The 8,888-nt window shown below is 39.0% G+C and overlaps 1 long non-coding RNA gene across 1 annotated transcript; it reads right to left on the bottom strand.

The window, feature by feature from the left end:
* Positions 1-4,285: 4,285 nt before the first annotated feature.
* LOC110777578 (uncharacterized) lies at positions 4,286-8,096 on the bottom strand. The gene is made up of 6 exons (XR_008918514.1): positions 7,746-8,096; positions 7,519-7,590; positions 6,209-6,276; positions 5,141-5,205; positions 4,696-4,754; positions 4,286-4,613 (listed from the first exon to the last, which is right to left on the bottom strand). It is a non-coding gene; the product is annotated as an uncharacterized lncRNA (long non-coding RNA).
* Positions 8,097-8,888: the final 792 nt, after the last annotated feature.

Raw genomic sequence — 8,888 nt, 5'->3', positions numbered from 1 at the left:
ACGGATCAAGTATTTAATAGCATTAAATACTCCATCTATGAATATTCGGAACCGACGGATCTTGGTTTCAGTGGGAGCTAAGATCGTCACAGGCAAGGAATGAATACTCCGGAAACGATGATATTGCCGGAAACGGAAATATGGATCGTATCGGAAATATAAATATTATCCAAGTCGTAGATGTTGCCGGAAACGGAAACATGGTACGTGTCGGAAAATATTATCGGAAATGGAAATATTGCCAGAATCGGAAATATTGCCGGAAACGGAAATATTGTCAGAATCGGAAATATTACCGGAATCGGAAAATAATTCCGGAAACGGAAATATTAAATATTTGTTCGAAACGGAAATTAATTCCGGAATCGGAAATATTAAATATTGTTCGTATCGGAAATGAATTCCGGAATCGGAAAATTTAATCGGAAGCGCATCGTACGAATAAGCATCGGACGAGGCCTGCCGGACGAGGCCCAGCACGAAGCCAGGCCATCGCCCAGCAAGCCAAGCGCGCCGCACAAACAGCCGCGCCAGGCCCAGCAGGCTGCGCGCAGCGCGCAGCGCGCACAGCGCGCACAGCACGCGCAGCGCGCAGCGCGCGCGGGCGCTGAGTGGGCTGCTGCTCGCGCGCACGCATGGGTCCCATCGTGGCTGTCGTGCGTGTGTGTGCAAGTGTTTGTGTTCGTGCACGTTTCCTAAAACATGCAGAGTTCGGTTAATGATTAAATTCCTAATTCTATTTGATAAATTAATTAAATTAGAGTTCTTGTAGGATTCTAGGTTTAATTAAATTGTATCTGAATAGGATTTCGATTCCCTTTCCATACCGCTATAAATATGAGGCTAGGGCTCACAATTTATAACACAAGTTTCAAAGTATTCAAAGTGAGTTTTTGAGAGAAAAATTCAGTCACACATTTGCCTATAAAGTGCCGAAAATAATAGTACCTTAAGGGCGATTCTAGTTGGTCAATCTTAAGGCGGATCCGGACGTGCTGTGGACTATCTACGGAGGGACGACACTTGGAGTCCTAAAGACTTGTTCTTGTTCGGTTCGGGCGCAGCTAGGGAAGGCACGCAACAAAGAGTATGCATCTAATCTATGCTAAATGATTATGTGTAAATAATATGTTGTCCTGGGTTAATGGTTGTTTCCGCATGATCTATGTAATGTCATATGTATCATAACCTAACACACTCGCCCCAAAGAACCATGCTATGCCAAAAACGCTCCCCAACTCACATGCTTTCGGGCTATTATTTGGGTTAGAAGAGAAAAGAGCGAAGAAAGAAACAGAAATTATGGCATTAGCTCTCCAAGATGAAGTGTTCGATCCTACTAAATTGATCGCTCCATCACCCTCGAAAGATGACCAAATCCAACGAGGGTGGCGCAAGACTTTCAAATGGACTAATGCTCGTGGGATGAAGTTCAAGATATCTGCGGGAGAGGGTCTGATGTACGAAGAATTAGAGTCTGAATCCGAGTCCGAACCTAGCAAAATTGTAACCCCTCCCAGAAATAGTTTAGACCCGGAAATCTCTACTCCGGGAGATCTTTTTGATGTAATGCTTCATGACTTTAATAAGATAAACAAAACTTTTGAGTATGTGCCGCTTAAAAATCAGAGTAATAATGCAGAATGTCTCGCCACTAATGAGCACGAAAAAGAGCCAGAAGAGGAATATACCGAACTAATAAAAGCTATAAGTGAACAAGAACTCAAAACTTCTATAATTGAGGACACAGAATCGATAAATATTGGAACAGAAGAAAATCCTAAAATTATTAAAATTGGCCTCACCTTAACTCCCACTGAAAAGACCGATCTAATCTCCACTTTGCGGGAATTCAAGGATGTCTTTGCTTGGTCCTACAAAGACATGCCAGGAATAGATCGAGAAATCGTTGAGCATAAAATTCCGCTAGATCCCAAAATGACGCCAGTAAAACAAAAGCTACGGCGGCTCAAACCAGAGATAGCCTTGAAAATAAAAGAAGAAGTCACTAAACAATTAGACGCCGGCTTTATAAAAGTCTCCAACTACCCAGAATGGGTGGCCAATATTGTCCCCTTAGCTAAAAAAGATGGACGAGTGCGAATGTGCGTAGACTTTCGAGACCTCAACAAAGCCAGTCCTAAAGATGACTTCCCCCTACCTCACATTGACATACTAGTGGACAACACCGCAGAACACGCGCTCCTCTCCTTTATGGACGGGTACGCCGGATATAACCAAATACTAATGGCAGAAGAAGACATGGAAAAAAAAACTTTCATTACCCCTTGGGGAACATATTGTTACACTGTAATGCCTTTTGGTTTGAAAAACGCGGGGGCCACCTATCAAAGAATAGCCACCACGTTACTCCATGACATGATACATAAAGAAATCGAGGTCTACGTGGACGACATGATCGTCAAATCTAAAGACCGGCGCGGTCACCTCCCGGCACTTAAAAAATTCTTCACCCGAATCTTGATATATAACATGAGGCTAAATCCACAAAAATGTGTGTTCGGGGTAACCTCGGGAAAATTGCTAGGATATGTTGTTAGTACGCGAGGAATGGAGATTGACCCGTCCAAGATCAAAGCCATCACCGAAATGCCCCCACCAAAAACTGAAAAACAGATAAGGGGCTTCCTAGGAAAGCTGCAATACATTAGTAGGTTCATTTCCAAGCTTACTATGACTTGTGAGCCAATATTCAAAAAATTAAGAAAAGAAGAAAAGGCCGAATGGGATGAACAATGCCAAACTGCCTTCGATAAAATCAAAGAATACCTAAGCAAGCCACCCGTCCTCTCCCAACCTTTGCCTGGAATCCCTTTACGCCTATACCTAACCGTCACAGATACTGCAGCAGGAGCTATGCTCTCACAGTGTGTACATGGATCCGAGCGAGCCATTTACTACTTGAGCAAGAAGTTCATATAGTACGAGACGAGATACACAGAACTTGAGAAAACCTGTCTCGCCCTCGTCTGGGCATCCAAAAAACTCAGACATTACCTATTGGCCCACACTGTTCATATAGTGTCACAACTAGATCCCTTAAAATACGTGTTCGAAAAGCCCGCCCTGAGTGGTCGCCTGTCTAGGTGGCTAGTCATGCTCTCAGAATTCGACCTAAAATTCATGCCGGAAAAAACAATCAAAGGAAGAGCGGTAGCCGAATTCCTGGCCGAGCATGCCACGAATGAGGAAACCCCGGAAGCTTACCTCCTCCCCGACGAGGAACTTCTGATGATACAAGACGACTATTGGACACTATACTTCGATGGCGCGTCCAACCAAAAAGGATGCGGCGTCGGAGTTCTCCTAGTTAGTCCCGAAGGAGCCCATATACCAATTTCCGTCAAACTTGACTTCGAGGCCACAAACAATGCCACCGAATACGAGGCCTGCATAGTCGGGCTAGAGGCTGCAGTTAGCCTCGGAGTCAAATACCTACAAGTCTTCGGGGATTCTTCCCTAATAATCAACCATATATCCAAAAGATGGAAGGTCTGAAGCACTAGTCTCTCAAAATATCAAGCTCACTTGGACAAAATAGTCGAGCAATTTGAAAAAATCGAGTATACGTACTTGCCAAGAGACGACAACCAATTCGCGGATGCACTAGCGAAGCTAGCTTCAATACTCAACATCCCGAATGAATGGGACGGAATGACCCTTCGGGTCGAGCGAAGGAAAGAGCCGGCTTATTGTTGTGCCATAGACTCCGAACCTGAAAACACCGAAGAAGAACCATGGTACATGGACATCCTTCGTTACAAAACAAGTGGGGAATTCCCCCCAAACACTTCCCCGCGAGCACAAAAGGCCCTACGCCTCCTCGCTTCACAATATAGCATAATTCTGGGAGAACTGTACAAATACACGCCGAATAAAACCAAGTTACTTTGTGTCCATCAAAACCAAGCCCAAAGACTCACTACAACAAAATAAGCTTTTAATAGCGCTTTTTTCAATGAAAGACAACATTTTTAAAGCGCAGTTAATTAGCAGCGCTGTTAAAAGAATGACAGCGCTTTTAAAAAGTGCTGTCATTTTTTCCTCATTTAGCAGCATTCAATATATAAGCGCTATTAAAGCTTCAATATGGCGGGAAATTTTGTGATTAATTTAATTGAAATTAATTAATAGCGTGTAACTAAAAAGCGCTGTTGTTTAAGTGCACTTTTTAATTTTTGTCGGGCTCTTTTTAAATTTTAATTTTTAATTATTAAGTACCTGTAATAAAATATAAAATCATTTTAGAACCTACACAGAGTAATCAAATTGAATATATATAAGATCCAACTTCATTTCTATCATATCAAATAAACGTCTCGATGTCTCGTACATAACTTAAAATCATATATGCCTAAATACACAGTACAATAAAAACACACTAGAAAACAGAAAGAAGTATCGTTGTCATATAGTACTTCTTTTAATTTCAAACCAATAAAATAAAATTAAAACGTTCTAGAGAAATTCTAGTCGAAAAACATAATTATGCATCACAATATTCACACGAGAAGAACATGACGCGTCCATTGAGCTCTGGCTTCATCAATTTGTCCTTGATCATAATTCGGAACATTGCAATCAGGAAAGTACTACAAAATGAGAAAATTAACATAATTAGTGACAATGCATATAATAATGTCTAGGCTTAATTGAACAAAGAAAAGTACATACATCTTCATGTATCTCATGACATAATATCCAAAATCCATGACATTCTTTTGCCGAGGACACTACATAGGCAAAATACAATCAATTAGTTTTGAATACTTGACGCCCCAAGACCTGGGATTAGCTTGAGTTGAACTTTTGATTCAGCCTCAATTTCTAGAGGAACGAAGATAACAGAAAAAGAAAATGGAAGAATTTTACTATTGTGTTCTTTGGTTTGATAAGATAGTACCATGAAGCAATCTCCTCTTTTCTTTGGTTTGGTTTAATGGTTTTATAAGAGACAGACTACTTCAACTTTTTCAACTAAAATTTGCAAATTTTGCATCCATGCTTGGAGTTAACATCTACTCCATTACTCTGGATAATTTTTTTAAGGACTAAAACTATGAGTTACCCATCTAACAAAGTTCCCCCTTTGACCATGGTGAGCGGGTCTGCATCTTACCCTTGCAATTCCAAAGATTTTGTTCCAGTTGACCTTAGTCCAGTACGCAACTGTCTTTCTGAAAACTAGAAGTGCAGGAAGTTAAGTAAAAATTAAGTCAGTCCCTCAATCATAATCCCAGAGTCGAGAACAATAAACCTTTGACTCACAAAGTAAAATAGACAGCCATGTGTATTTGTTTTAGCATGATAAACAGAAGAGTTAATTAAATGAATGATAAAAAACTTTTTAAATTAGGAGTGCGGCAATTAGCCTACACACTGGTATGCAAACATTACTAATGATATGAACCATTTAAATTACAAATATCATCATGCATCATTCCGTTCTTTTACTACCTATCCCTTCCAATCAAAAAGCTTGTGCTTTGTTTAGTACTTCGTATAATGTATGAGGCTGCTCTGCAATCTGATTTCCTGTGTTTGTCTCACCAAAATTTGCTTCCTGAAGAAACTGTAAAGCGTATAAACCTCACAAAGTTTTGAATAGAGGACTTTACTTTTGCTGGTTGTATGTACGAGAAAGAACGGGTGCCCCATAAGTAACCTTTTATCTTATTGAAATAAAGCCTACATTATTTTTCTGTTCTCCCATGGCCTATTTAGTCAAACTGAAAATTGCTAGTATTAGTTACCAAATAAGTCAAGCAGCTGCCAGCTTGTGACTGGACAGGAATCAGGAAAGCTTAGCTTAGGTACACATTAAACCATGCGATGATTTCTAATACACCTAATCCATTTCCCGTTAAACAGAATTTGACATTCAGTTTCCAAGAAGAAGAGAGACAAAAGCCAGGTGACTTGGTTTGTTTCTTTTGCTACATAAGCCACATTGTTGATAGATACTAAGGGATCCCTAGAACGTTTTGGTGCATCACCTCAAAGAATTTACTAGTTAGCTTAGATGAACAATCACATATAGCAGCATAAAGCCTAGTTTGAGAGATTATCACTACACATAGAGGCAATTACACACTTGTGCTATGAGTCAACAGATACCAACAACTAAATTAATATCTAAGTGAACCCCATGTTGAAAGTATTATATGAGAAGGGCATAGACAATAACCTGACAGTCTGGACAGTATGGATTCCAACAAGAAGAAAATCTCATAGTTTCCGAGCAAGCCGTAATACCTATGAGTCAAAATAATAAGCACTATTCAAGTTAGCATATAAAACCCAAATGTATACAACAGAAAACTAAAGAATGAAAAATGGAATAACATATGCTAGTGAGACAAGATAAATAAAAATACCATCAAACAACTTAAAATCAATTTATGTAATCATTCGATGAATCGACAATCATAATCTTGTGATACAAAACAGTACTATGGGATAAGATTAACTCTTTGCCTACTGGTGTACATCTTGATCAATTGAATTGTTTCATTGTGGATTCCTATACAAAGATTTTGTAGATATTTTTCTGGGTATTCCTTTGATTCGGTGGTATGACTTTCACTGCATTCTACCATCCCTTTAATCAAGCGAGAAACTCATATCTCTGACTCTTTGAGCTTATAAATTTCTAACTACATCTAAAAGTCTAAACCTTCTGAAGTTTGAGAAATTCGAGAACTTCACAAGGACCATTCAGTCCTTTCTATAATAGCAAAATTTTCTCCATCCGATAGTCTCCACTCTCCAGGATATACTAGGCATTATGTAGTCTAATATAGGAAGGTACTATCTCATGGCCATCAATGAACAACTAGTCCAGCAACTATACACAACAAGGATTTTTCTCGTTCTTCCCATCGATATTTATTTTAGACAATTAGGCATACCACTGATTCTTCATAATACCTCATACTCTCCTTCCCACATTGCCACTTTAAAGACAAAATTCAAAATCTAAACCACGTATACTAACTAACACTGAACCAAGCACCAAAACTAGAAAGCAGTATCATAACAAATACAAGGTCTCCAATATCAGTCTTCTGTTCCAGGGATCTAGGGAAGTAATGGGGGAGTAGCTTACCTCTTGCCTCAAACCAATCAATGATTCAATACTATAGAAACACTGTATCAGGAAAAAACAATGATATCTTCACAAAAGGCGATAATCCCATGCCCCAAACTTCACCCCTAATCTGACCTTCTTGACCATTTCCTTCATCCAACTAGACAGATAAATATGTTGATGTTCAACATTCAGGTAGTCTTAATGTTTTCCCCAATTTCTTCCATGAATCGTAGTTCAAGACTGTTTTTTTACTCAAGAAATACCAAAGAAAAATACGAATTAATTAACATGCTTTCCTAAATTCACCATCACAGGCAAAAGAAAAAGGGAAAAAAAAATCTAATCAGCATTTACAAGAATGCAGTAGTCGCATAAAAATGGAAGCTCTGAAACGTAATTCTTACCTTGTGCAGGACACTCGATTGAGAAGGTGTTAGATGCTAAACAAACTCCTAAATCGGTAATGGTGCGAAACCCTAATCAACAAGAATGAACATAATTTGAGAATTTAATCAATTACAAATTAGTTCAAACCCTAAATCGAACAAATAAAAGTTGGGGGAAAACAGCAAAACACAAACCCTAACAAAGAACAGTAAGAAACCTTATACAATTGATAATTCAAACTCACAATTGATAATTCAACCACAAGAAGCCGGGAAAAATGTTCGCAAGATATTAATCTCCGCCGAGAAACATTCGCTGGAGAAGAAGATAAATAAGAAAATATCTGGATTTAGATTGAAGTGAAATCTGTAAATTTGGATTTGAGAAATTTCGCTTTGAGTCGAGTTGGATTGGGATTAAACTTTTGAATTCGGATTGGGATTAAACTCTTGAATTCGATTGGGAACAGATCCTTAACCGTGTAAATCGTGGTGGGAGAAGGAAGGAAGAGGTAGAAGTCGTAGAACGTGGGAAGGGTTTTGGTTTTAGCGGTGGAGTGCTTTTGATAAATACTAATCTGTATAGTTAAAGAAAAGCGATGATTTTTTTTATGCATGATTTCATAATAATTTTGATAAATACTAATAACAGGCTAGCATCATTTACAGAAAAGCGCTGTATTATATTTAGTGGAAATTAAGATTGCTTTCAACAACAGCAGTGTAAAATAAAGTGTTGTTAATTCATTCAAATAATAGCGTTTTTTTATAAATGCTATTAAATAGGTGCTGTTAGTTAATGTTTTTGTTGTAGTGACTAATGGAAGAATACCATAATGGTGTGTGCGGGCCCCATATGAACGGAAAAATGCTATCCCGAAAAATATCCCGCTCAGGGTACTATTGGACCACTATGGAAACCGATTGCCATCACTTTGTAAAAACTTGCAAAAAATGCCAAATCTTCAGTAACCTTAACCATTTGCCTCCCTCAGAACTATACACCTTCACTTCTCCATGGCCCTTTTCCACCTGGGATATAGATATAATCGGCAAGGTAACACCAACAGGCGTAGGGGGACACGAGTACGTTTTAGTTGCAATTGATTACTTCACTAAATGGGTAGAGGCAGTCTCCTATGCAAAGTTAACAGCCAAACATGTCGCTCGATTTCTAGAAAAGAACATATTCTGTCGATACGGGGTTCCACATGAAATCATAAGTGACCAAGATTCCCACTTCAGGGCCGAAGTCCAAGACCTACTCAAAAAATATCATGTCAAACACCATAAATCCTCTCCCTACAGGCCGCAAATGAACGGCGCGGTAGAGGCGGCCACCAAAAATATTAAAGTCATAATCGAAAAAATGGCCGAAAATTATAAGG

Source organism: Spinacia oleracea, chromosome 4, assembly GCF_020520425.1.
Source record: "Spinacia oleracea cultivar Varoflay chromosome 4, BTI_SOV_V1, whole genome shotgun sequence".
Lineage (NCBI taxonomy): Eukaryota > Viridiplantae > Streptophyta > Magnoliopsida > Caryophyllales > Amaranthaceae > Spinacia > Spinacia oleracea.
Note: the sequence above shows the minus strand (reverse complement) of the source record. Positions and strands in the feature narration are given on the sequence as shown.